Raw genomic sequence first — 24,698 nt, 5'->3', positions numbered from 1 at the left:
AACCGACCACACGCAGAAGCGTGGCAGAGAGGAGTTACCCCACCTCTAAAGTAAGGTATAGCGGCTGCGCTTTGCTGGAGCAGATATGAAGAGATATTCCATGACCAAGGTAAGAGAAACCCAAATAAGACGGTAGGTATTGCGATGGGGCATTTGAGGGCAGACACACTGAAATCAGAATGCCATAAAACTAGTTGATCTGATCATATGGACCACAGCCCTGTCTAACTCAATGAAATTAAGCCATGCCATGTGGGGCCACCCAAGACGGACGGGTTATGGTGGAGAGGTCTGATAGAACGTGGTCCACTGGAGAAGGAAATGGCAAACCACTTCAGTATACTTGCCTTGAGAACCCCATGAACAGTATCAAAAGGCAAAATTATAGGATACTGAATGAGGAATTCCCCAGGTCGGTAGGTGCCCAGTATGCTGCTGAAGATCAGTGGAGAAATAACTCCAGAAAGAATGAAGGGATGGAGCCAAATCAAATAAATACCCAGTTGGGGATGTGATTGGTGATAGAAGCAAGGTCCGGTGCTGTAAAGAGCAATATTGCATAGGAACCTGGAATGTTAGGTCCATCCATGAATCAAGGCAAATTTGAAGCGGCCAAACGGGAGATGACAAGAGTCAACATAGACATTCTAGGAGTCAGTGAACTAAAACGGACTGGAATGGGTGAATTTAACTCAGATGACCATTATATCTACTACTGTGGGCAGGAATCCCTTAAAGAAATGGAGTAGTCATCATGGTCAACAAAAGAGTTCGAAATGCAGTACTTGGATGCAATCTTAAAATGAAAGAATGATTTCTGTTCGTTTCCAAGGCAAACCATTCAATATTACAGTAATTCAAGTCTATTCCCCAAAAAGTAATGCTGAGGAAGTCGAAGTTGAAAGGTTCTATGAAGACCTACAAGACCTTTAAGAACTAACACCCAAAAAATATGTCATTTTCATTCTACGGGACTGGAATGCAAAAATAAGAAGTCAAGAAACACCTGGAGTAACAGGCAGATTTGGCCTTGGAGCACGAAATGAAGCAGGGCAAAGGCTAACAGAGTTTTGCCAAGAGAACGCACTGGTTATAGCAAACACCCTCTTTCAACAACACAAGAGAAGATTCTACACATGGACATCACCAGATGGTCAACACCGAAATCAGACTGATTATATTCTTTGCAGCCAAAGATGGAGAAGCTGTATACAGTTAGCAAAAACAAGACCAGGAGCTGGCTGTGGCTCAGATCATGAACTCCTTATTGCCAAATTCAGACTTAAATTGAAGAAAGTAGCAAAAACCACTAGACCATTCAGATAAGACCTAAATCAAATCCCTTACAGTGGAAGTGAGAAATAGATTTAAGGGTCTAGATCTGATAGATAGAGTTCCTGATGAACTCTGGGCGGAGGTTTGTGACATTGTACAGGAGATAAGGACAAGACCATTCCATGGAAAAGAAATGCAAAAAAGTGAAATGGCCGTCTGAGGAGGCCTTACAAATAGCTGTGAAAAGAAGAGAAGCAAAAAGCAAAGTAGAAAAGGAAAGATATAAGCATCTGAATGCAGAGTTCCAAAGAATAGCAAGGAGAAATAAGAAAGCCTTCCTCAGCGATCAATGCAAAGAAATAGAGGAAAGCAACAGACTAGGAAAAACAAGAGATCTCTTCAAGAAAATTAGAGATACCAAAGGAACATTTCATGCAAAGATGGGTTCAATAAAGGACAGAAATGGTATGGACCTAACAGAAGCAGAATATATTAAGAAGAGGTGGCAAGAATACACAGAAGAACTGTACAAAAATGATTTCACGATGAAGATAATCATGATAGTGTGATCACTAACCTGGAGCCAGACATCTTGGAATGTGAAGTCAAGTGGGCCTTAGAGAGCATCACTACGAACAAAGCTAGTGGAGCTGATGGAATTCCAGTTGAGCTATTTCAAATTCTGAAAAATGATGCTGTGAAAGTGCTGCACTCAATATGGCAGCAAATGTGGAAAACTCAGCAGTGTCCACAGGACTGGAAAATGTCAGTCTTCATTCCAATCCCAAAGAAAGGGAATGTCAAAGAATGCTCAAACTACCACACAATTGCACTCATCTCACACGCTAGTAGAGTCATGCTCAAAATTCTCCAAGCCAGGCTTCAGCAATATGTGAACTGTGAACTTACAGATGTTCACGCAGGTTTTAGAAAAGGCAGAGGAACCAGAGATCAAATTGCCAACATCAGCTGGATCATGGAGAAAGCAAGAGAGTTCCAGAAAACATCTATTTGTGCTTCATTGACTATGCCAAGGCCTTTGGCTGTGTGGATCACAATAAACTGTGGAACATTCAGAAAGAGATGGTAATACAAAACCACCTGACTTGCCTCTTGAGAAACTTGTATGCAGGTCAGGAAGAAACAGTTAGAACTGGCCATGGAACAACAGACTGGTTCCAAATAGGAAAAAGAGTACGTCAATGTTGTATATTGTCACCCTGCTTATTTAACTTATATGCAGAGTACATCATGAAGAACGCTGGGCTGGAAGAAGCACAAGCTGGAATCAAGATTGCCGGGAGAAATATCAATAACCTCAGATATGCAGATGACACCACCCTTATGGCAGAAAGTGAAGAGGAACTCAAAGGCCTCTTGAGGAAAGTGAAAGAGGAGAGTGAAAAGGTTGGCTTGAAGCTCAACATTCAGAAAACAAAGATCATGGCATCTGGTCCCATCACTTCATGGGAAATAAATGGGGAAACAGTGTCAGACTTTATTTTTTGGGCTCCAAAATCACTGCAGATGCTGATTGCAGCCAGGAAATTAAAAAACGCTTACTCCTTGGAAGGAAAGTTATAACCAAACTAGATAGCATATTAAAAATCAGAGACATTACTTTGCCAACCAAGGTCCGTCTAGTCAAGGCTATGATTTGTCCAGTGTTAATGTATGGATGTGAGAGTTGGACTGTGAAGAAAGCTGATCACAGAAGAACTGATGCTTTTGAACTGTGGTTTTGGGGAAGACTCTTGAGAGTCCCTTGTACTGCAAGGAGATCCAACCAGTCCATTGTAAAGGAGATCAATCCTGGGTGTTCACTGGAAGGACTGATGCTAAAGCTGAAACTCCAATTCTTTGGCCACCTCATGTGTCGAGTTGACTCACTGGAAAAGAGTCTGATGCTAGGAAGGATTGTGGGTGGAAGGAGACGGGGACGGCAGAGAATGAAGATGGCTGGATGGCATCACCTACTCGATGGACATGAGTTTGAGTGAACTCTGGGAGTTGGTGATGGACAGGGAGGCCTGGCGTGCTGTGATTCATGGGGTCTCAAAGAGTCGGACACAACTGAGCAACTGAACTGAACTGAACTGATGCAAAATCCCCTGAGTTGCAGGACTGTAAACCACTTTGCACTGGGCAGGATTTCACCCAATACTACATAGGGACTGGATATTGTGGGATGGAGGGGGACAACAGCTTACTTTATCATCCAGAGATCTTGAACCATTCACTAGGTCCTGTCCTTTTTCTTTACAGGGAGGATCAGGGTATTACACGGCAAATTGGTAGTGACCAATAGCTCGCAGGCAAGGAATTTATTTGAGGCTGTAGTCCTTCCTGAACTTCTTTTCTGAAGGGGTATTTTTTCTAGTTTGAAAACTGAATAGGATCTCAGAGGATAAAGATGAACTGTTTAACTTGGTGGGCTGGTCCAGGAGTCCCCAGGTCCCACACCTGGGGGTTAATCTTTCCCTTCCATAGCTTTTGGGCTCTCCCTATTGGAGATGGTGTAATGGGTTCCCTAATAGTAACCAGAAGCTGTAGGTCTCTAGGGGATGAAAAGATTCCCATCACAAGGGTGGTCCCCAGTTTACTGAGTATATCTCTTCCCAATAAGGAAGTAGGAAATTGAGGGACCACCAGAAACTTATGGGAAAATATTTGCCCATCCCAACAACAAAGAAGTGCTCAGGTGAATCTTTTTGTAATTGGTTCTCCTGTAGCGCTTCTAAAAAAGCACAGGTTTGGGAGGAGAAGGCTTTGGAGTAGGAGGTCAGGACAAAGTAGGTAGCCTCTGTGTCAACCAAGAAATTCTCAGACCTACCTGCAACATCCAGTTACAATCTTGGCTCCAGTCCTGTGGTGATTATCTGTGATAGGTGGGCTGGCTGGATCTGGCGCTTCAAACCTGTTGAACCATCATGAGGGAAGGCTTGGCACTTGACCTTGAAGCTCTTGGATCCCGAGGGCAGAGTGTCATCCAATGTCTCAACTGATGGCATTTGTAGCAAGCCATTTTAGGAGACTTGTCATGGTTTGGACACACTTTGGTACAATGTCCCACCTGTCTACAGATTAGGCATCTGCTACATGCCTTGTCCTTCAAGGACTCAGTGTTTGCCATAAGGCTTCCCTAGAGGGTGGCCCGCATCTGGACTTGGCTTGTCTCTTTTCTTCTCTCCCTTTCCTGGGTCTTGGCCTCCCTCTCCTGTTCTCTGTTATAAAAGGTATTGGCGCTGTCTGGACTATCTCATCTAAAGAGGCAGCAGAGTCCTGCTACTGGAGCTGTTGTAACTTTATCCTGATATCTGATGCACATTGTGACAGGAATTTGTCCTTTAAAACCACTTGTCCCTCGAAAGAGTCTAAGTCCACATTGGTAAATTTTTGGAGGTTCTCTTTTAGCATTTCCAGAAAGGCAATGGGGTTCTCATTGGGCTTGAGTTACTGCTGGGACTGGTCACAGCCACACAACTAATAGGTTTCCTCCTATTTCCATCAGTGGACTTCTTTAAGAGTGAGTCTTTCTGAAGCTTACCTTACACAGTACTGTTGCAACCTTACAGCTGGGCAACCCCAGGTCAGTGTGCAGATCCCCAGAAGATTGAAGCATGACAACCTTCTGGAAATTGAATCCCCAGGCAGGTTGAAGCACGTTGGCATCCCGAGAATTGAGGCATGATAACCACATGGAGATTGAATCCCTGGGCAGATCTAGGTATGTCGACCTCCCAGGATCCCTGGATGGGTGGATCCCCAAGCTGCTTGAGGCATGAAAACCTCCTGAGGACCAGATCCTTAAGCAAGTCAAGGCAGGTTGACCTCCTGGGACCCCCAGCTGGAATTGGGCATTCCCAAGGTCTCCAGTGCGACCAGTGCTGGGTAGGATTAAGGGTTTGTAATCTTAACTCATTGCTGGTTTGTCCACTGTGGACTGGAATACATACCATGATGTAAAGTAATCCAAGCCTGTGCCCTGAGAGGGGAAATCTGGTGAAATAGCTATAAACCTTATCTACTTACTGCTCTGAAGGAATGTAAGTCACTGATTTCTCCCCCTAGTCCTCCATAAAAGCAGGTTAGGGTGTTTCCAATGGCAAACATTTAATTGTCATAGGCTCACTTTAGGTAATAACAGAAGTAATGACAGAGGCTTCGGTTATCTGGTCCTGTTAGGGGCAATTCAGTTCAGTACAGTTCAGTCACTCAGTCATGTCCGACTCTTTGCAACCCCATGAATCACAGCACGCCAGGCCTCCCTGTCCATCACCAACTCCCGGAATTCACTCAAACTCATGTCCATCGAGTCGGTGATGCCATCCAGCCATCTCATTCTCTGTCGTCCCTGTCTTCTTCCACCCCCAATCCTTCCTAGCATCAGACTCTTTTCCAGAGAGTCAACTCATCGCATGAGGTGGCCAACGTATTGGAGTTTCAGCTTTAGCATCAGTCCTTCCAATGAACACCCAGGACTGATGTCCTTTAGAATGGGCTGGTTGGATCTCCTTGTAGTCCAAGGGACTCTCAAGAGTCTTCTCCAGCACCACAGTTCAAAAACATCAATTCTTCAGCTATCAGCTTTCTTTACAGTCCAACTCTCATATCCATACATGACCATGGGCAATAGGAGTACTTTAATAATAGGCTGGGTGGAGCAATGTTGCCTACAAGAGGTCAGGATCCTGGTTGTAGGAATTAGTAAGTGGCTTAAGAATAAAATGATAAGAGGCAACAGACCAGATGTTCCATAAAAGTGGAGTGTAGATTTGATCTGGGGGTATGTTTTAACTTTAGGGGAAGGGTGGTAGGGGTTTGGGCCCAAACGGCCTGCAGGGCTAACTCCCAAAGTGACAGACATTATCCCTGGAAGCCCAAATGCCCTTGAAGGGATGCCACCAGCAGATGGACTTCTCATAGGTATTGTGTGCCTGTCACCCACCCTAGTGGGCTCATTGAGAGATGCTGTTGTTGCACATGTTGTAGGAAACATGGAAGAGGAAGGCCTGAATATCTAGAGGGATTAGAAATTGTACACTATTTCCTTCCCAAGGGCCAGCTATTTTCTGGTTGTTCTTCCATATGATTGTGGGCCCAGATGGGCTCAGGAAAAGAGAATGAAACAGGAGGGAAGTGGGCAGGGCTCTACTTTTGAAAGAATGACATATCCCAAGGTCATGACATAAACATAAACATAACATAAACATAATATAACATAAATCTAAAAAATCAAATGGGTCAAAGATGACAGACACATCAACTTTAACTAAACCTTGATTCTCAATCTGGAAGCTAACTGACACACCCAGAGTGCCAGAACAGTTCTAGCTCAGTCATTCAGTCACTCAGTCATGTCTGACTATTTGTGACCTGATGGACTGCAGCATGCCAGGCTTACCTGTCCATCACTAACTCCCAATCCTTGCTCAAATTGCCTTGTACAGTTCCAAGGCCCTATCTAAAGACCAAGGAGTGGGTAGTTCCCCAATTGTTTGAATGATCCTTCCACTTATTAGCATATGAAATCACCCAGCTCACAACACATTTCATGACCACTGCATACACCCTCTATGATGGCACACACTCTGTGGACTGTGCTTCTCTCTGAATCCAAGCAAATCTACCTCTTACCTATCACTGTGTCTCACTGAATGTTTTGCAATGAGACATCAAGAACCTGAGCTTCATTCAGTTCAGTTCAGTTCAGTTCAGTCGCTCAGTCGTGTCCGACTCTCCGTGACCCCATGAATCACAGCACGCCAGGCCTCCCTGTCCATCACCAACTCCCGGAGTACACTCAAACTCATGTCCACAGAGTCGGTGATGCCATCCAGCCATCTCATTCTCCGTCGTCCCCTTGTCCTCCCGCCCCCAACCTTTCCCAGCATCAGAGTCTTTTCCAGTGAGTCAACTCGTCGCATGAGGTGGTCAAAGTATTGCAGTTTCAGCTTTAGCATCAGTCCCTCCAATGAACATCCAGGATTGATCTCCTTGTTCTGAAATTAGGCACCGTGGGTTTAGGCCAGGGTCAATTCCCAGTCAGATAAGACTGAGTGACTAAGCATAGCACAGAGTCCCTGCCACATGGGTTTGAGTCCCAATCTTAGGTAGTTTCAAACACAACTTTCAGAAATGGAAAGATGATGACCTGCCCAATACTTTGTAAGTAGTGGCATAGATGGAGAGAAGAACTGAAGAATGGGAGGAAAAAGAAGTAGGAAAAACGCATTGAGGAATTCCGTTCATAATCGGTTGGAAAATCTACTAAATACCTGACCAGTGCTCACAGTTTTCATTGGCCTGATTCTTGGCACAAAGACGATTAGGGGCAGAAGAACCCTCACCCTGCTGGGCAACAGCTACTAAGGCACAGCAGATAGTAGAGCCTTTGGGACACATTGGGGAGTAACCCCAGCCAGAGTCCCTCAATGGTTCCTACTGCTGCTCACCTGTTCACAGTGAGGTTGAAGAAACAAGAAACGAGAGATTGTAAAGGAATTAAGATTTTGTAGCCATATGCCCTTCCAACCACAGGGGCAATGACCTCCTACCTTAACCAGAGTTTTTCAGAAATCTGAGACTGAGCTGCATGAACTTTCTGCCAAGTATGTTTTTGCTATCCTGCTTTCCATCACACTGGGATTCTTGTCACTTTCACTTCACTGGGTTTCCTTCATGTTCAGCTTCCACAGCGTGAGCTGTCCCCAAGTTTGGCTTCTGCCATGCTTGGCCTCTGCCTCATGGGGGCCAAGCCGAGGTTGTTTCAGCCAGGTTAAATACAGTCATGGCACCAGACATATTAGGAAAGTGTGTAATTTCCTTGGCTCTGTCTCACCACAGCAAAAATTGGAAACAGTAGACCAGTGTTATAGCTAAGCTACAGCTCAGTTTTATTTGGCAAGCAAAGGAAAATACATCCTCCAGGCATGAGGGTGGGCTGACCCAAAAGAAGAGAGGGGCTCAATTTTGGCTACTCTCATTATATGTTTTTTTTTGTCCTCCCTCTGAGCCTGTCCTAGGTAAACTGGACTAGCCAAGAGGGCTGTTTGCTTCACATGAGGTTCTCACTCCAGTCCTCAGATGTTTTTTTGTTCCATTATTATGGGATTCTCCTTTCTTTGTGTTTTAACCATCACCATTTTGGACTCCTTTTCCCCCTATTTTAACTACCTAACAGAAGGACATCCTTGGGTCACAGACTGAAAGGTTAAAATGGCAATATTCTCCAAAATCACCTACAGATTCAGTGTAACTTCTATTGAAATGCAATTATTCTTTTTGAAAAAAAAATGAGAACTAGCCCTCATATGACTCATATAGAAATACAAGGGACTGAGAAAAGCCAAAACAATATTGAAAGAAAATAGCACATTTGGAGGGTGTAAACCTTCCTATTTCTAAACTTATTGCAAAGCTTCTGTACTCAAGACAATAAGGTATAAAAACAGTGAAACAGATGAATGAGCCAGAATTGAGAATGCATAAATAAAACCTTACACTTAAGGTCAACTGATTTTAGACAAGGATGCTGAGACAATTCAATGGGGAAAGAGCAGACTTTTCACACATTTTCAAATGGTGCAAGCACGACTGCAAATCTATTTGCAAAAAAAGAAGTTGAATATCTACCACCCACAAGTAAAAACCAACCAACTCAAATTTAGGGCATAGATCTAAATATAAGAGCTAATACTATAAAACTTTTAGAAGAAAACATACGCATGTCTTTGTGACCTTAGACTAGGTGATGGTTTCTTAGACCTAATACTGAAAGTGCAATTAAAAAAGAAAAAAAAAATTTAGATGTCACACAGATAAAAAAAGAATGTGTGCTTCAATTGATACTATAAAAATTTGAAAAGAGAACCTGCAATATTAGAGAAAATATTTGAAATTCATATATCTAGTAAAGAATTTGTGTCTAGCATATATGAAAATCATTTGCAAAAATTAACAATGACATGACAACCCAGTTAGAAATTCCAAATAGTCTCAATAGACATTTAATCAAATAAGATACAAATCACTAATATACACATGAGAAGATGCTCAAAATCGTTAGTCACTAAAGAAATCAAAGTCAAAATCACAATGAGATACCACTTCACACCCATTAAGTTATACTAAAAAGGAAAAATAACAAAAATTTTGAATATGTGGAGTAATTTAAACAATTGCTGGTAAGAAAATAAAATGTGCTATCATTTAGGAAAATAATGTGGCAATTCCAACAAAATTTCAGTTCTCCTAGAAATATATTCATGAGACTTAGAAACATATGTCCACATAAATATATATACATGAGTGTTATAGAGCAGCATGGAAGCATTATTCATAGCAGCCAAAATGTGGGAACAACTCACATGTCAATCAATAAAGAGATGAGTCAAACAAAATTTTCTGTATCCATAAAATGGAATATTTTTTCCCCATTAAAAGGAATGATGTAGTGAAACATTCTATGGCATGGTGAACATAGATGTTGAAAACTTACTAGGTGAAAGAGTCAGTCACAAAGTACCACATATTCTATGCTTCCATATACATGAAACACCTGTCAGTCAATTCATATCGAAAGTGGATGAGTAGTTACCAATGAATGTTGGAAAGGAGAAAGAGTGACTGCTAATGGGCACAAGGTTTCTTTCTGGGTTACAATAATATTTTGGTACTGGATACTGATGACAGTTCTACAACTTTGTAAATATTCCCAAACTCAGTATTGTACACTTAAAAAAGGCAAATGAATTGCCTGGGAAATGAATTGCATCTCATTAAAAATAAATAAGTGAACAAAAGGTAACCAAATAAGAATGACTTGAGAGTTATTTAAGTATTCTTAAATAGCAACTTCTTTAAAGGTTGAAGGCAGGAGGAGAAGGGGACGACAGAGGACCAGAGGGTTGGATAGCATCATCAACTCAATGGACATGAGTTTGAGCAAGCTCCAAGGAGTTGGTGAAGGACAGAGGAGCCTGGCATGCTCTAATCCATGGGGTTGCAAACAGTAGGATAGGACTGAGTGACTGAACAACAGCAACAGCTTTAGAGGTCTACTGAAATAAGTGTGCATGCAGATGGCTGAGCTCAGATGTACAGTAATGGGTAACTGTGATGCCTTGAAAATCTGTTATGTTGTTCTATGCCATTAGGTATAAATTTTAAGTTCCAACCATTTTTTTCTCAAAGCACTGTGAAAAGCAAATAGTAATAATAATGCTAGAAATAAACGTATTTGTAGTCGGGAATTTTAATTTTGCTTTTGAAAGTATTCTGTAAGAATCATCTGTGAGCACAGTTCACTCTGTGTGATTGGTTTGAAAAAATCCATCAGTTTCATCAACCAAACCTTCAAATCTGGAAGGAGCTGAAGAAGAAACGAATCTTCACTTTGTGGAACTGCAGAAAGAGGGAATGGCAAGCTTAACATCTTGGTGGCAACTTCACTAGCAATAATAGTACATTCTAGCTGTTCAGTTCAGTCACTCAGTCGTGTCCAAGTCTTTGCAACCCCATGGACCACAGCATGCAGGCCTCCCTGTTCATCACCAAATCCTGGAGTTTACCCAAACTCATGTCCATCAAGTCAGTGACGCCATCCAACAATCTCATCCTCTGTTGGCCCCTTCTCCTCCTGCCTTCAATCTTTCCCAGCATCAGGGTCTTTTCAAATGAGTCAGCTCTTCACATCAGGTGGCCAAACTGTTGGAGTTTCAGCTTCAGCATCAGTCTTTCCAATGAACACCCAGGACTGATTTCCTTTAGGATGGACTGACTGGACCTCATTGCCATCCAAGGGATTCTCAAGAGTCTTCTCCAACACCACAGTTTAAAAGCATCAATTGATGCTCAGCTTTCTTTACAGTCCAACTCTCACATCCACACATGATTAGTGGAAAAGCCAAAGCCTTGACTAGACGGACTTTGTTAGCCAAGTAATGTCTCTGCTTTTTAATATGCTATCTAGGTTGGTCATAACTTTCCTTCCAAGGAGTATGTGACTTTTAATTTCATGGCTGCTGTCACCATCTTTAGTGATTTTGGAGCCCTCTAAAATAAAGTCAGCCACTGTTTTAACTGTTTCCCCATCTATTTGCCATGAAATCATGAAACCGGTAGCCTTGATCTTAGTTTTATGAATGTTGAGCTTTAAGCCAACTTTTTCACTCTCCTCTTTCACTTTTATCAAGAGGCTCTTTAGTTCCTCTTTGCTTTCTGCCATAAGGTTGGTGTCATCTGCATACCTGAGGTTATTGATCTCCTGACAATCTTGATTCTGGCTTGTGCTTCATCCAGCCCAGCATTTCTCATGAGGTACTCTCCATATAAGTTAAAATAGCAGGGTGACAACATACAGCCTTGACATACTCCTTTTCTGATTTGGAATCAGTCTGTTGTTCCATGTCCAGTTCTAACTGTTTTTTCCTCACCTGCATACAGATTTCTTAAGAGGCAGGTCAGTTCGTCGGGTATTCCCATCTCTTTCAGAATTTTCCACAATTTGCTGTGATCCACACAGTCAAATACATTCTAGCTATATTTACTATTAAAAAAATAATTTTTTTCCTCAAGAACATCAGTGGAAAGTGAACGTCTATATATTATCACAGAGGCAACTGAACTGCTAGCAGCACTGAGAAATTATCATCCCTATTGTAAAAAATAATTGGAAAAAATCTTATAACAGTTTAATAGTACTATCATCATTATCATCACCACCATAAATTTTAGACACACTTTCTAATTTATTCTTAGATGGCAGAATTTTATTTTTGATTGGGCTGTTTTTTGTTAGCCTCAACATCAAAGAAATACTGATTTTTACATTTGGTCATTCAACATTTGTCCAAAACATAATGTTTCTCTACTCTAGACTTTAAGTATTTCATGCTTATCCTTTATCCGCTTCCTGCAGAGATATATTTCTAAGATGTTAACTAATTATTTTTGTACACTCTCAAATATAGCTTTATGAAAAGGATCACTTTACATTGTGATAATTTTCCCTAGATTTATATGCTTTATTCTTTATGTATAGAAATTTGAAGAAGATGACCTTTTAGATTCCCTCTCTTTTAGGGAACCATTTAAGATTAAGGAAGGAGCACTGATATAATTACACTGTAATGATTTTAGTATTATTGAGTGAATGCTGTCATGTCTGCTTGCATAGGCCAGTAAATTATCTCATAGGAGATCACAGAAAAACAATTTGGGGTTAGCATACAATTTCATAGTGAATCTATTTTCAGCAAGGTGGCTCATATATATTCAGCTTCATCACAGCTAACAATCCAATATCATATCCAAATCTTGTTTGAAGTTAACCTATCCAAGTGGCATTGCAAAGAATACTTATTTCCACTATGCTTTTTTCATAAACTGCAAGCTTTCTCTCACATTGACTTTGGGTATAAGCATAAATCCATTTACACAAAGACATCATTGGGCCTTAAATTTTCTTCATTCCAATCAGTCTTTTTCATATTGACAGTTGTTTTAGCTAAAGTTAATAGCAGTAGCTCCCTTTTGAACTCTAATATAATGTTTTTAGCCATCTGAGAGGAAAATTTTATTAATTAACAACCAGTTCAGCTTGACAAAATTCATCAAGTTCACTGCCTCTAAGATGGAAACTTTCAATATATAATGAAATTCCTGTGGAGAAATACATCAGAAACAGCTTTTACATCATGCCCATTTCAACGGTGACTACAAAATCTACTTTACTTTGTGTATTTTTCATAGATGAATGATATACAGACTGCAATTTATTTGTAAAGATTTACTGAGTTTATTGGAGGCTTAACTACGTTGGCCTTCATCTCACTCAGCACATCATTAGAGGCAAGGAGTGTTGATATGCATGTTTACATTATCATTCTGAAAAATGTAATTATCACCTAGGAGAAAACTTGCAGTGAGAAATTGCAACTTCTGCCTTTACTGTTTAAGCTTCCTCACAATATTTTAGGTCAACTTGGATATCCGTTTGAGGAAAAAAAAAAATCAAAATGAAAATGCTCAATGGGGGATTTGATCTTATTTATGTCAGTTTCCATCTAGCATCCTATTTGTGTAAGATTTTATATCTATTTTAATACAGTTCTTTCAAGCACAGCAACAGCAAAACTTTACATTATCCTGATTATATATTATACATCATAGGATCCATCAAAATTTCAGAAATCCATAAACAGTCTATGAACTCCATAAAATTTGAAAACCATTTCTAATATTTGAGATATTACAGCATATTTTAAAGATAATAAAAATTTAATCATATATATATTTTCTTATCATTACAAAATGATAAGTAATTGATGTCCATCACTAGATCATTCTTCAAAACTACTTTTAAATTATTGGTATGTATTATTTTATTTTAAATTTAATTTCACAAACTAGTAAAACCTAGAAGAGTATATGAAAATACTTTTTCAGTTTAATTTTTATAAGATAGGATTCTAGTTACTTTTAAGTAATCACTGTAATAGTGATACTGTGTTTCCACTCATTTTTCTTCTAACAGTTATATTTTTCCTATTTGATTTTTTTTTTTCCTTAAGGTCACACTCCTTTCAAAATTATACCATGAAAAATGTGCAAGCACAACATTTCCAGAATGATTTTTTGGATAACTGCTCCCTTTCCTTCTCACTTCCAGTTAATGATCCTTCATCTACATGACATTCACACAGTCAGTGACTGGCATGGTTTCCATTTCTGCCCCTGCCACAGCTTTCCAAGACCTTTTCTGAGCCTCTTCATTCCTGTCCACCCAGTGGATAATCGAAGATGGGCATCTGACCGGAGATTAATTAACCAACTATCTCAAGTAAACTGTGGAATCAAGCTGAAAGAAAGAAAAGAGCCATCCTCTTTAGGAATTTATTCTGCTTTTTAAATTGTAGTTAAGATTTCCCACTGTTCTTGGACCCGTGTTTTCAGATATAACATGTTAAAACAGTTTCTCTACCTCCAAGTCTTTTTTTTTTTTTTAACAAAGCGTATTTTAATTGAGATATACTTGACTTATGTACAATATTATATTAGTTTCAAGAATACAACTTTAAAGGTTGCACACCATTTAAAATTGTTATAAAATATTGGCTATATTTCCTGTGTCACACAATATATCTTTGTAGCATATTTAATTTTTACATAAATTTGTCCTCTTAATCTCCTACTCCTACATCCCCCCCGCCCCACCTCAGCCCTTCCATACTGGTAAACATCAGTTTTTTCTCTATATGTTTCTGTCTCAGTTTTGTTATGTTCATTTGTTTTATTTTTTAGATTCCTCATTTAAGTGATAATAGAGAGTATCTGTCTTTCTCTGACTTATTTAATTATGCATAATAATTTCCAGGTCTATCCGGGGTCTTTCAAGTGGCAGCATTTCATTCTTTTTTATGTTCTGAGTAATATTCCCATAGATAGATAGATAACAATAAGTAGATAAAGACATCACATTCTTTTTATCCATTCATCTATTTATGGGTATTTAGGTTGCTTCCATATCTTGGATATTGAATGACGCTGCTGTCTCTGAACACTGGGGCACATGCATTTTAAAATTATATTGTTTGTTTTCTCTAGTTTTGAGTTTTGTTGATACCAATCATCTGACTATGAAGTGTGGACAATATGCTTTATGATTAAGAAAAATTGTTTAATGGGGCAAAATTCACATAATAAAATTTACCGATTGAGTGGCATTGATTATGTTTACAATATTTTGCAATCACTATCTCTATTTCAAAAACATTTTCATGACCCGAAAAGGAATCCCTGTATTCATTAACGGGTCCCTCTCTCTCCTCTTCTCTCCTCATCCCTGGCAACTGCTAATCTACTCTCTGTGAATATAGATTTCCATGGTAGAGACATTTAACATGAGTGGAATTATATAATGTGCCTTTTGTCACTGACTTCTCTCATTTAGCATAATTTTTTTTTCAAGTTTCATAGCATGTATCAGAAAACCACTGCATTTTACAGCTGAAAAATATTCCATTGTTTTTATATACCACTATTATTTTATTCATTCATCTGTTGATAAACCTTTGAGTTTTTCCACCTTTGGCTATCATGAAATTTCTGCTAATATGGACACTGTGCTTGTGCAAGTATTTGAGTTCTCATTTTTAATTATTTTGAGTTTATACTTGAGTGGAATTACTGTATTATATAATTTCATTTTTAACTTCATGAAGGACTGCCAAACAATTTCCACAATGGCTGAACATTTTTACATTCTTGCTTTGGTCACCTGATGTAAAGAGCTGACTCATTGGAAAAGACCCAGATGCTGGGAAAGATTGAAGGCATGAGAAGAAGGGGAAGACTGAGGATGAGATAGTTGGGTGGTATCATCTACTTAATGTATATGACTTTGAGCAAGCTCCGGCAGATGGTGAAGAACAGGGAAGCCTGGTGTTCTGCAGTTCATGGGGTTGCAAAGAGTCAGACATGACTAAGCGATGGAACCATCACCAGCATGTAAGAGGCGTGAATTTTCCAATTTCTCTGCATTCTTATCAACAATTCAAATGTTCCACTGTCTTAAAATGTATCCTAGTAAATGTGCAATGGTATCACAATATAGTTTTGCTTTGCATTTCCCTCATGACTAAAGATGTAGGGCAACTTTCCATGTGCTTTTTGGTTATTTGTTTATCTTCTTTGAAGACATACATCAGGTTTCAAGAGCAGCATAAAACTTCTGGTACCCATACCATATTAGTCTTGACTAGGTTATGCTGTGGTTAACACAATCCCAAATGTCTGTACCTTAACATTAAGATGTTAAGTAATTTAAAAAATGTCACTTGTAATATCATGCAGCATGTATTATATCCATCTACTAAGATGGCTTCTCTATGGAAAAAGTAAGAAAACAGTACTGTTAAAAGTGTAACATTATGTGCAGTGGTGTAATATTGGTTGGTTTCAACTGTTTTTCCCAAGGTACCATACATGCATACACACAAATATAAACTCTGCAAAGAGTGTTCAATTTGCAAATAGAAATAATAAAAGAAACTAAGAAAAGTATAATATTTCAGGATCTTTAAAGAAGGAAAAGGTCAACAATTTCAGGAGCATACATAAGAAATATTTTCTGAGAAACACAGACCCCTCCCCCACCCCAGTAAAGATGAGACTGGAGGTTTGTATCTGATAATGACTTTTAGTGTCGATTCAGGCACTGACTTTCACTCAGTCTCCTTGGTAATATGAACCTCAAGATGGTCCCATTTATGTAAGAGAAAGCCCTGTGGGTATGGAATATGGGTAAAAGCAAGTTAATAAAGTGGCTTTCATGGTGGTGGTTTAGTTGCTAAGTTGTGTCCAACTCTTACAATCCCATGAACAGTAGACTGCCAGGCTCATCTGTCCATGGGATTCTCCAGGCAAGGATACTGGAGTGGGTTGCGTTTCCTTCTCCAGGGGATCTTCCTGACCCAAGAATCAACCTGGGTCCCCTGCATTGCAGGCAGATACTAAAAGTAGCTTTAAGAGTTGTGAATTAAAATAAATCAAGGTTGCATTTATCAGTATATAAATTTCTCAAAAAGGCAAAGTGAAGAAAGTCCAATGTTGTTGTTGTTTTTCCACTTTTTTTCCCTTTTCTTTCCTTTTTCAAGCAAATTTAACTTCAAAAAAATAACGAACATGGTATAAGAAATTCTGTGACATTCTGAGCATAACAAAGACTCTTGGGTCTACCATCTATAATTAACAAATTACTTGAAAAAGATTGAAACTCCCAAGGAGGGTAAATACATTTATGCCCTTTTCAAATGTGAATAAGAAGGAAAGTGGAAAAGAAAGAACTCTCAAAAAGTGGAACAAGAGGTCATAGAGAATACAAGATAAGAGAGATTTCCTAAAGTGGAGACACGGTGACGGTCAACCAATATATTCAGCCTCTAAGTGGTGCCCACAAATATTTTTCAGAATTTCTACAATCTCCCATTTCTCTGTTGTTGTTAATTGTGTGCTGAGTGTGGAGTAAGACGTTTCCTAACACTTGTCTTTTTGCTGTCTAATTATTTTGACCATATTTAACTTGAAGGAGTAGCCATCATGGTCAACAAAAGAGTCCGAAATGCAGTACTTAGATGCAATCTAAAAAACAACAGAATAATTTCTGTTCATTTCCAAGGCAAACCATTCAATATTACAGTAATCCAGGCCTATGCCCCAACCAGTAACACTGAAGAAGCAGAAGTTGAACGGTTCTATGAAGACCTACAAGACCTTTTAGAACTAACACCCAAAAAAAGATGTCCTTTTCATTACAGGGGACTGGAATGCAAAAGTAGGAAGTCAAGAAACACCTGGAGTAACTGGCAAATTTGGCCTTCGAGCACGGAATGAAGCAGGGCAAAGGCTAATAGAGTTTTGCCAAGAAAACTCACTGGTCATAGCAAACACCCTCTTCCAACAAAACAAGAGAAGACTCTACACATGGACATCACCAGATGGTCAACACTGAAATCAGATAGATTATATTCTTTGCAACCAAAGATGGAGAAGCTGTATACAGTTAGCGAAAACAAGACCAGGAGCTGACTGTGGCTCAGATCATGAACTCCTTATTGAGAAATTCAGACTTAAATTGAAGAAAGTAGGAAAAACCACTAGACCATTCAGATATGACCTAAATCAAATCCCTTATGATTATACAGTGGAAGTAAGAAATAGATTTAAGGGTCTAGATCTGATAGATAGAGTGCCTGATGAACTCTGGACGGAGGTTCGTGACATTGTACAGGAGACAGGGACCAAGACAATCCCCATGGAAAAGAAATGCAAAAAAGCAAAATGGCTGTCTGAGGAGGCCTTACAAATAGCTGTGAAAAGAAGAGAAGTGAAAAGTAAAGGAGGAAAAAAAAGATATAAGCATCTGAATGCAGAGTTCCAAAGAATAGCAAGGAGAGATAAGAAAGCCTTCCTCAGTGATCAATGCAAAGAAATAGAGGAAAACAACAGAATAGGAAAAACAAGAGATCTCTTCAAGAAAATTAGAGATTCCAAGGGAACATTTCATGCAAAGATGGGCTCGATAAAGGACAGAAATGGTATGGACCTAACAGAAGCAGAAGATATTAAGAAGAGGTGGCAAGAATACACAGAAGAACTGTACAAAAAAGATCTTCATGACCAAGTTAGTCACGATAACGTGATCACTGTCCTAGAGCCAGACATCTTGGAATGTGAAGTCAAGTGGGCCTTAGAAAGCATCACGACGAACAAAGCTAGTGGAGTTGATAGAATTCCAGTTGAGCTATTTCAAATCTTGAAAGATGATGCTGTGAAAGTGCTGCACTCAATATGCCAGCAGATTTGGAAAACTAAGCGGTGGCCACAGGACTGGAAGAGGTCAGTCTTCATTCCAATCCCAAAGAAAGGCAATGCCAAAGAATGCTCAAACTACTGCACAATTGCACTCATCTCACAGGCTAGTAAAGTCATGCTCAAAATTCTCCAAGCCAGGCTTCAGCAGTATGTAAACCGTGAACTTCCAGATGTTCAAACAGGTTTTAGAAAAGGCAGAGGCACCAGAGATCAAATTGCCAACATCTGCTGGATCATGGAGAAAGCAAGAGAGTTTCAGAAAGACATCTATTTCTGCTTCATTGACAATGCCAAACCCTTTGACTGTGTGGATCACAATAAACTGTGGAACATTCTGAAAGAGATGGGAATCCCAGACCACCTGACCTGCCTCTTGAGAAACCTGTATGCAGGTCAGGAAGCAACAGTCAGAACTGTACATGGAACAACAGACTGGTTCCAAATAGGAAAAGGTGTACGTCAATGTTGTATATTGTCACCTTGCTTATTTAACTTATATGCAGAGTACATCATGAGGAACACTGGGCTGGAAGAAGCACAAGCTGGAATCAAGATTGCTGGGAGAATTATCAATAACCTCAGATATGCAGATGAAACTACTCTTATGGCAGAAAGTGAAGAGGAACTCAAAAGCCTCTTGATGAAATTGAAAGAGGAAAGTAAAAAGGTTGCCTTGAAGCTCAACATTTAGAAAACAAAGATCATGGCATCTGGTCCCATCACTTCCTGGGAAATAGATGGAAAAACAGTGGAAACAGTGTTAGACTTTATTTTTTTTGGGCTCCAAAATCACTGCAGATGCTGATTGCAGCCATGAAATTAAAAGATGCTTGCTCCTTGGAAGGAAAGTTATGACCAACCTTGATAGTATATTAAAAAGCAGAGACATTACTTTGCCAACCAAGGTCCGTCTAGTCAAGGCTATGGTTTTTCCCATGGTCATGTATGGATGTGAGAGTTGGACTGTGAAGAAAGCTGATCGCCGAAGAATCAATGCTTTTGAACTGTGGTGTTGGAGAAGACTCTTGAGAGTCCCTTGTACTGCAAGGAGATCCAACCAGTTCATTCTAAAGGAGATCAATCCTGGGTGTTCATTGGAAGGACTGATGCTAAAGCTGAAACTGCAATACTTTGGCCACCTCATGCGACGAGTTGACTCACTGGAAAAGACTCTGATGCTGGGAAAGGTTGGGGGCTGGAGGAGAAGGGGACGACGGAGAATGAGATGGCTGGATGGCATCACCGACTCTGTGGACATGAGTTTGAGTGAGTTCCTGGAGTTGGTGATGGACAGGGAGGCCTGGCGTGCTGTGATTCATGGGGTCGCGGAGAGTCAGACACAACTGAGCGACTGAAATGGACTGAACTGAACTGAGCTATCTTCATAATACACAAAGTTCCTGAACTTTGAGCTGTATGTAAAGATTGGATTGGACTTTGTACTGTCTTCCTCTGGGGAGTTGATTCCTGATGCTTTAAACAAGTGCACACAAATTACACAAGCTCTTTGTGACACTTCCCTTCCAAAGGTGGAACTTAATTCACTTCTTGTTTAACATTGTCTTGACTTAGTTGTTCATCTCTACTTTGATGGGACTGATGCTCTGTCATGTCCAAGACTAAGTCATAAGAACCTTTGTGTCTTTCCACTTGTTCCTCCTAGGTGACTGCCACGGGGGGAAAACTGCTAAACCACAAGGACACGCACAGCCCTATGAGAAATCCAGGCAACCACTGTGTGGTTTAAGTATTCAGGAGACTATAAACCCAGGCACCAAGATGACTGAATTCCCATCAGAGACTCTGAGCCAGAACCACCAGAAAAACTTCTCTTGACCTTCAGATGGTGAGTGAGACAAATGTTTGGTCCTTTAAAGCTGCTAGATTTGGGGGCTGTTTGCCGCATGCTAATGGGAAACTAACACAGGTTGCCTGTGCTCTGCTCAAGAATAAGAGGTTAAAAGGGGCCCTGAAGGGAAGCACAGAAAGAGTGTGAGTTCTCCGAATAACTTTACCCCTTATATGGTTATCCTGATAGCCCAGATATAGAGACAGTGGCACAGGGGGTGCAATTAGTCAGACTCTTTGAGTCAAGAACGACTCCTGGACCTGCAGTTGGCTGCAGGGGATGATAACTGTTCTCATTTTTCCTTTCTATTTTTAATTAAAGTTTTGAGATTTCACCTTTTGTTTGTTATCACAGACAGTTTATAGAGTTTAACATAACATAGATGTCCTATTCTAGTGAAAATGGAAACCAGGCCACTGTCAGATACAAGAGTGAACTCAACGTTGAGATAAAACCATGCAGTGTGCAAATAGAGTCTGTGAAGCTCAGAACCTGGGCTTGCCACCCAGTTGGGGGTTTTGTCATAGAGACTGTTCTTTAAGGCAGGCAGGTTTTTTCTTTGCTTTACATAGCTACAAGTTTTTCTTCCATGAGAACTTTCAAGATACACTGTCTTTTCTCCCAAGCCTCTTCCTACAATGACTCTGAATTTCTGCTCCAGTTGGTGGTCAGTAACAGAAATAGAGATCCTGATAAAGACTGTGAGGACTTAGAAGGCACTAGGCACTCCTGCATTTACAGATGCCTAGGTCATGAAGAGTGATGCAAGGGGAACATCTCCTACCTGAAGCTGAGGCTCACAGAAAACACATTGGCCCAGAGTTGCCATTGATAGGACTATGCCCCCAATAATGAAGTCCTTCAGCAAGAAGACTAAACAGTAAAAGTGATCATTCTGGCCCATTTGAAAGAAAACAAGACTTTGTTTTTGTACTCCCAAAGAGTGGGGTTTGGTTTGTAGTGCTCAAATTAGTGGTCTTTTGGGGATACTGATAATTTAATTTTTGGCAGCAGGGACCCAAGTTGGTCCCTGCATGCTGCACAATGGAGAGATTTGGGTCCACGGAAGATGAGCTTGTGTAAGCTAACAAGCCTCCAGGCTACTGTCAGGCCCATGCTCCAGGTGTTACTGGGAGAGTCAGAGAGGAGCCTCCCTCATGGGCTGCCCTTGCATAGCTTGGTAAAGACACAAAGAAGAATCTGAAGTCTTACCCGTGGCAAAAACAAGTGTATTAATGAAAGAACAGGGAGCAGTGGGCCAAGTCAAGAGAGGCACTGGCCCTAGAACATGAGGTACGGGAGCTTTCAAGACAGGGTTTTTAAATATCCATCCTTGTGGGACTGGAATTTCCGTTTTGATTGGCAGTTGTAAGTTACATAACAACAGACTCTCTTGCACATTTCTTTCCCATAATTCAGTCTGTTACAATTAGATTTGTGTATGTATAGAGTATTTATGTGCCCTTCAAGGCTCCTGGTTGCCTCAGGTCACTTGCGGACACAGCTGTGCACGAAGGGTGCATACACTGGCGCTGGAAAAGTCTCTGAGGTTATTTTGTAGAATATCTGTGAATGCCCTGGGTTGCACTGGGGCATGTCTGGGATGAGGCTTAGACATCAGCTTGAATCTTTTTCAGTTTGGCCATCCCTCCTTGCTCATGCCTGACTTCCTACCTAAAAAGAGGGGGTGGCCACAGCATTGGTGAGGCTAGGGGGTCTACAGAGGAAACAGGGCACAATTCCTGCACTGGTTCATGGTTGTGTCTGCCTTCTATAGAAGATGCTAAAAAGTAGACCCTATCCCCCTCTATCTCCCCTCCACCCTCCTGTCCATGGAGGGGTGGGGGCAGTAGTGGTCAAAGTTTCTATTCCACTAAAGTCAAATTCACTTCCCCTTGTATTCCCTTGGCAGTGCCTGTGGAGACCAGGCAGGCACATAGAATGCTCATCACTTTCTCCACGTTGCAGTTTCCTTGTGCTCAAACCCACAGTGATCTCTGAGTGGCCCATATACTGGACTCTGGAGCCTGACACAGTCCAGTCCCACTGGCTGCCTCAGTGAGGGAAGATAGGGGAGAGAGTGAACAGTCAGGGGAGTCCCGCATGTTCTTATTTTCTTGCCAGGGCTAAGAATGAACCTGAGTCCTTTAATGGCCCTAGCTTCCAAAACAGGCATAATGAATTCTTCCTCAGGAAAATGGTGGGGGGGTGGGCAATAAGAGTAGCTGAAATGTTCTGCAAGGTATGAATTTACATCACTGCTATGAGAGTACCCAAGGAGCCCTGGAATGTCCTCTGGAGGTCACCAAGAATTAAATGAGATTTGTCAAGAGTTCAGCTGTAACCTTTAATTTTGAATTTGTTTTTAGATACACAGTTTTAACTAAGATAAGCAAGGTTTTTGTTTTTGTTGTTGTTTATGTGTTTTCGTTTTCAAAATTAGGTGCTTTTTCTTATTGTCTGTCTCCGTGAATGTTAGTCACTCAGTCGTGTCCAACTTTTTGTGACCGCATGGGCTGTACCCTGCCAGCCTCCTCATGAGATTTCCCAGCAAAAATACTGGAGTGGGTAACCATTCCCTTCTCAGGATCTTCCTGACCCAAGGAAGATTTTTCTACATAAATACCCTAATTAAAAAAAAAAAAATCAAGAAACATGGAGCTCTAGTTGTAATTTTTACAGAAAATTGTAAAGGTCAATGACAGAAGAAAAAAAAAAAGAATAGCCAAGAAGATGAGATTATTAAAGATAAATGAGAGACTGTTATGGGGTTTGCAGCATAGTTACAGTGTAATCAGATGGAGTAGTTTACTGAGGCATAGAGGCAAGACAGCTGAACTGCAATGCAGGTGCTGGGCCCTCGGAGTCCTCAGCAAATGGGTGAAACCGTGCTGCTGAAAGTGAGAACATCAAATTCTCTATACAAATTACTCTTCCATTTAAAAGTGTAGAGTGGTTTTCTTGTTGCAAATTTTCTTCAGAGAGATCTGTATAATCTAAATATTAACTTGTACAATTTGTTTTGTGGGTTTGTATAGAATGTTCTGATCAGTGAAATTATAAGCATACTAAAACTATGCATAAAGTGTGGCTTCTTTTGAGGTAACGGTTTATAAACAGAAATGCAAACTGAAGTTAACGGTGAAGATACACACACAATGCTAAAAGAAAGAAAGAAAAAAAAAGTTCTCCAAGGATAATATACTCTGTGGACTGAGAATGGGGAGATATGTAACAAAATGCAATAGATTCCTAGGTAAATACAAACAAACAAAATGTTTATTTGCACTTCCTTGAATAATTGTGCCTCCTTGCTCTAACGGGTTTCATTGCTGCTGCTGCTAAGTTGCTTCAGCTGTGTCCAACTCTGTGCAACCCGATGGATGGCAAGCCCACCAGGATCCCCTGTCCACAGGACTCTCCAGGCAAGAACACTGGAGTGGGTTGCCATTTTCTTCTCCAATGGGTTCCATTACTAACTTACTAACAATTGCCAAGTAGAAGTCTCAAAGTGGCTGCCAAAAAGCACAGGTGTCCTGGCAGTGCATTTAACAGATTTGAGTAATTCATGTCACTCTTTTCTAAAACTTCAAACTAAGAATTCTTCATTTAGTCTGTCAAGAAAGAATAGAAAAATATTTGGGAAACAAGTCTGTGCTGTGTTACAAATGATCCCAACTATAGTGAGTAAGCAGGACAGATGTCTTCAGTTCGAGCCTTGCTACACATGTGAATGAGAAATCCATTCTCCAACAGGGAAGCATTCCAGCTCTCCCTGGACCATTGTTTCCTGTAACAATCCAAATCAATCCATCACCCAGTTGCTGGAGACTAGGCTTCACAATTAGACTTTGTTAAAGGCGTGTTTATATTATGAACAACCATCAACAATTGCAGCAAAAGAGTAAAAGCCTTTTCCATTTCTTCCTTCACTTTCCTATAAATCTCGAAGCTATCAAGGGGCCTCTCTCCTAAGGTACTTTGTTGTTCTTCACAGAAGGGATAAATTTTCTATGTGCAGGTTTGTATAATGAGCTCAGAATGAATTGTTGTCATTAGTCATAGCCTATACATGAAACTCTTCATCTTGCTGAAGATATTTCGAGTTAAATTCCAAGAAACGGTCTTTGTTTGACTTGGATATTTATGGAGAAGGAGAAGCAATTGACCTCTGTGTCCTTGAGAGAGGTAATTGAAT

Source organism: Moschus berezovskii, chromosome 3 (assembly GCF_049115385.1).
Source record: "Moschus berezovskii isolate FMDL1 chromosome 3, NW_MosBer_1.0, whole genome shotgun sequence".
In the NCBI taxonomy this organism is placed as follows: Eukaryota; Metazoa; Chordata; class Mammalia; order Artiodactyla; family Moschidae; genus Moschus; species Moschus berezovskii.
This window is presented reverse-complemented; position numbering follows the sequence as displayed.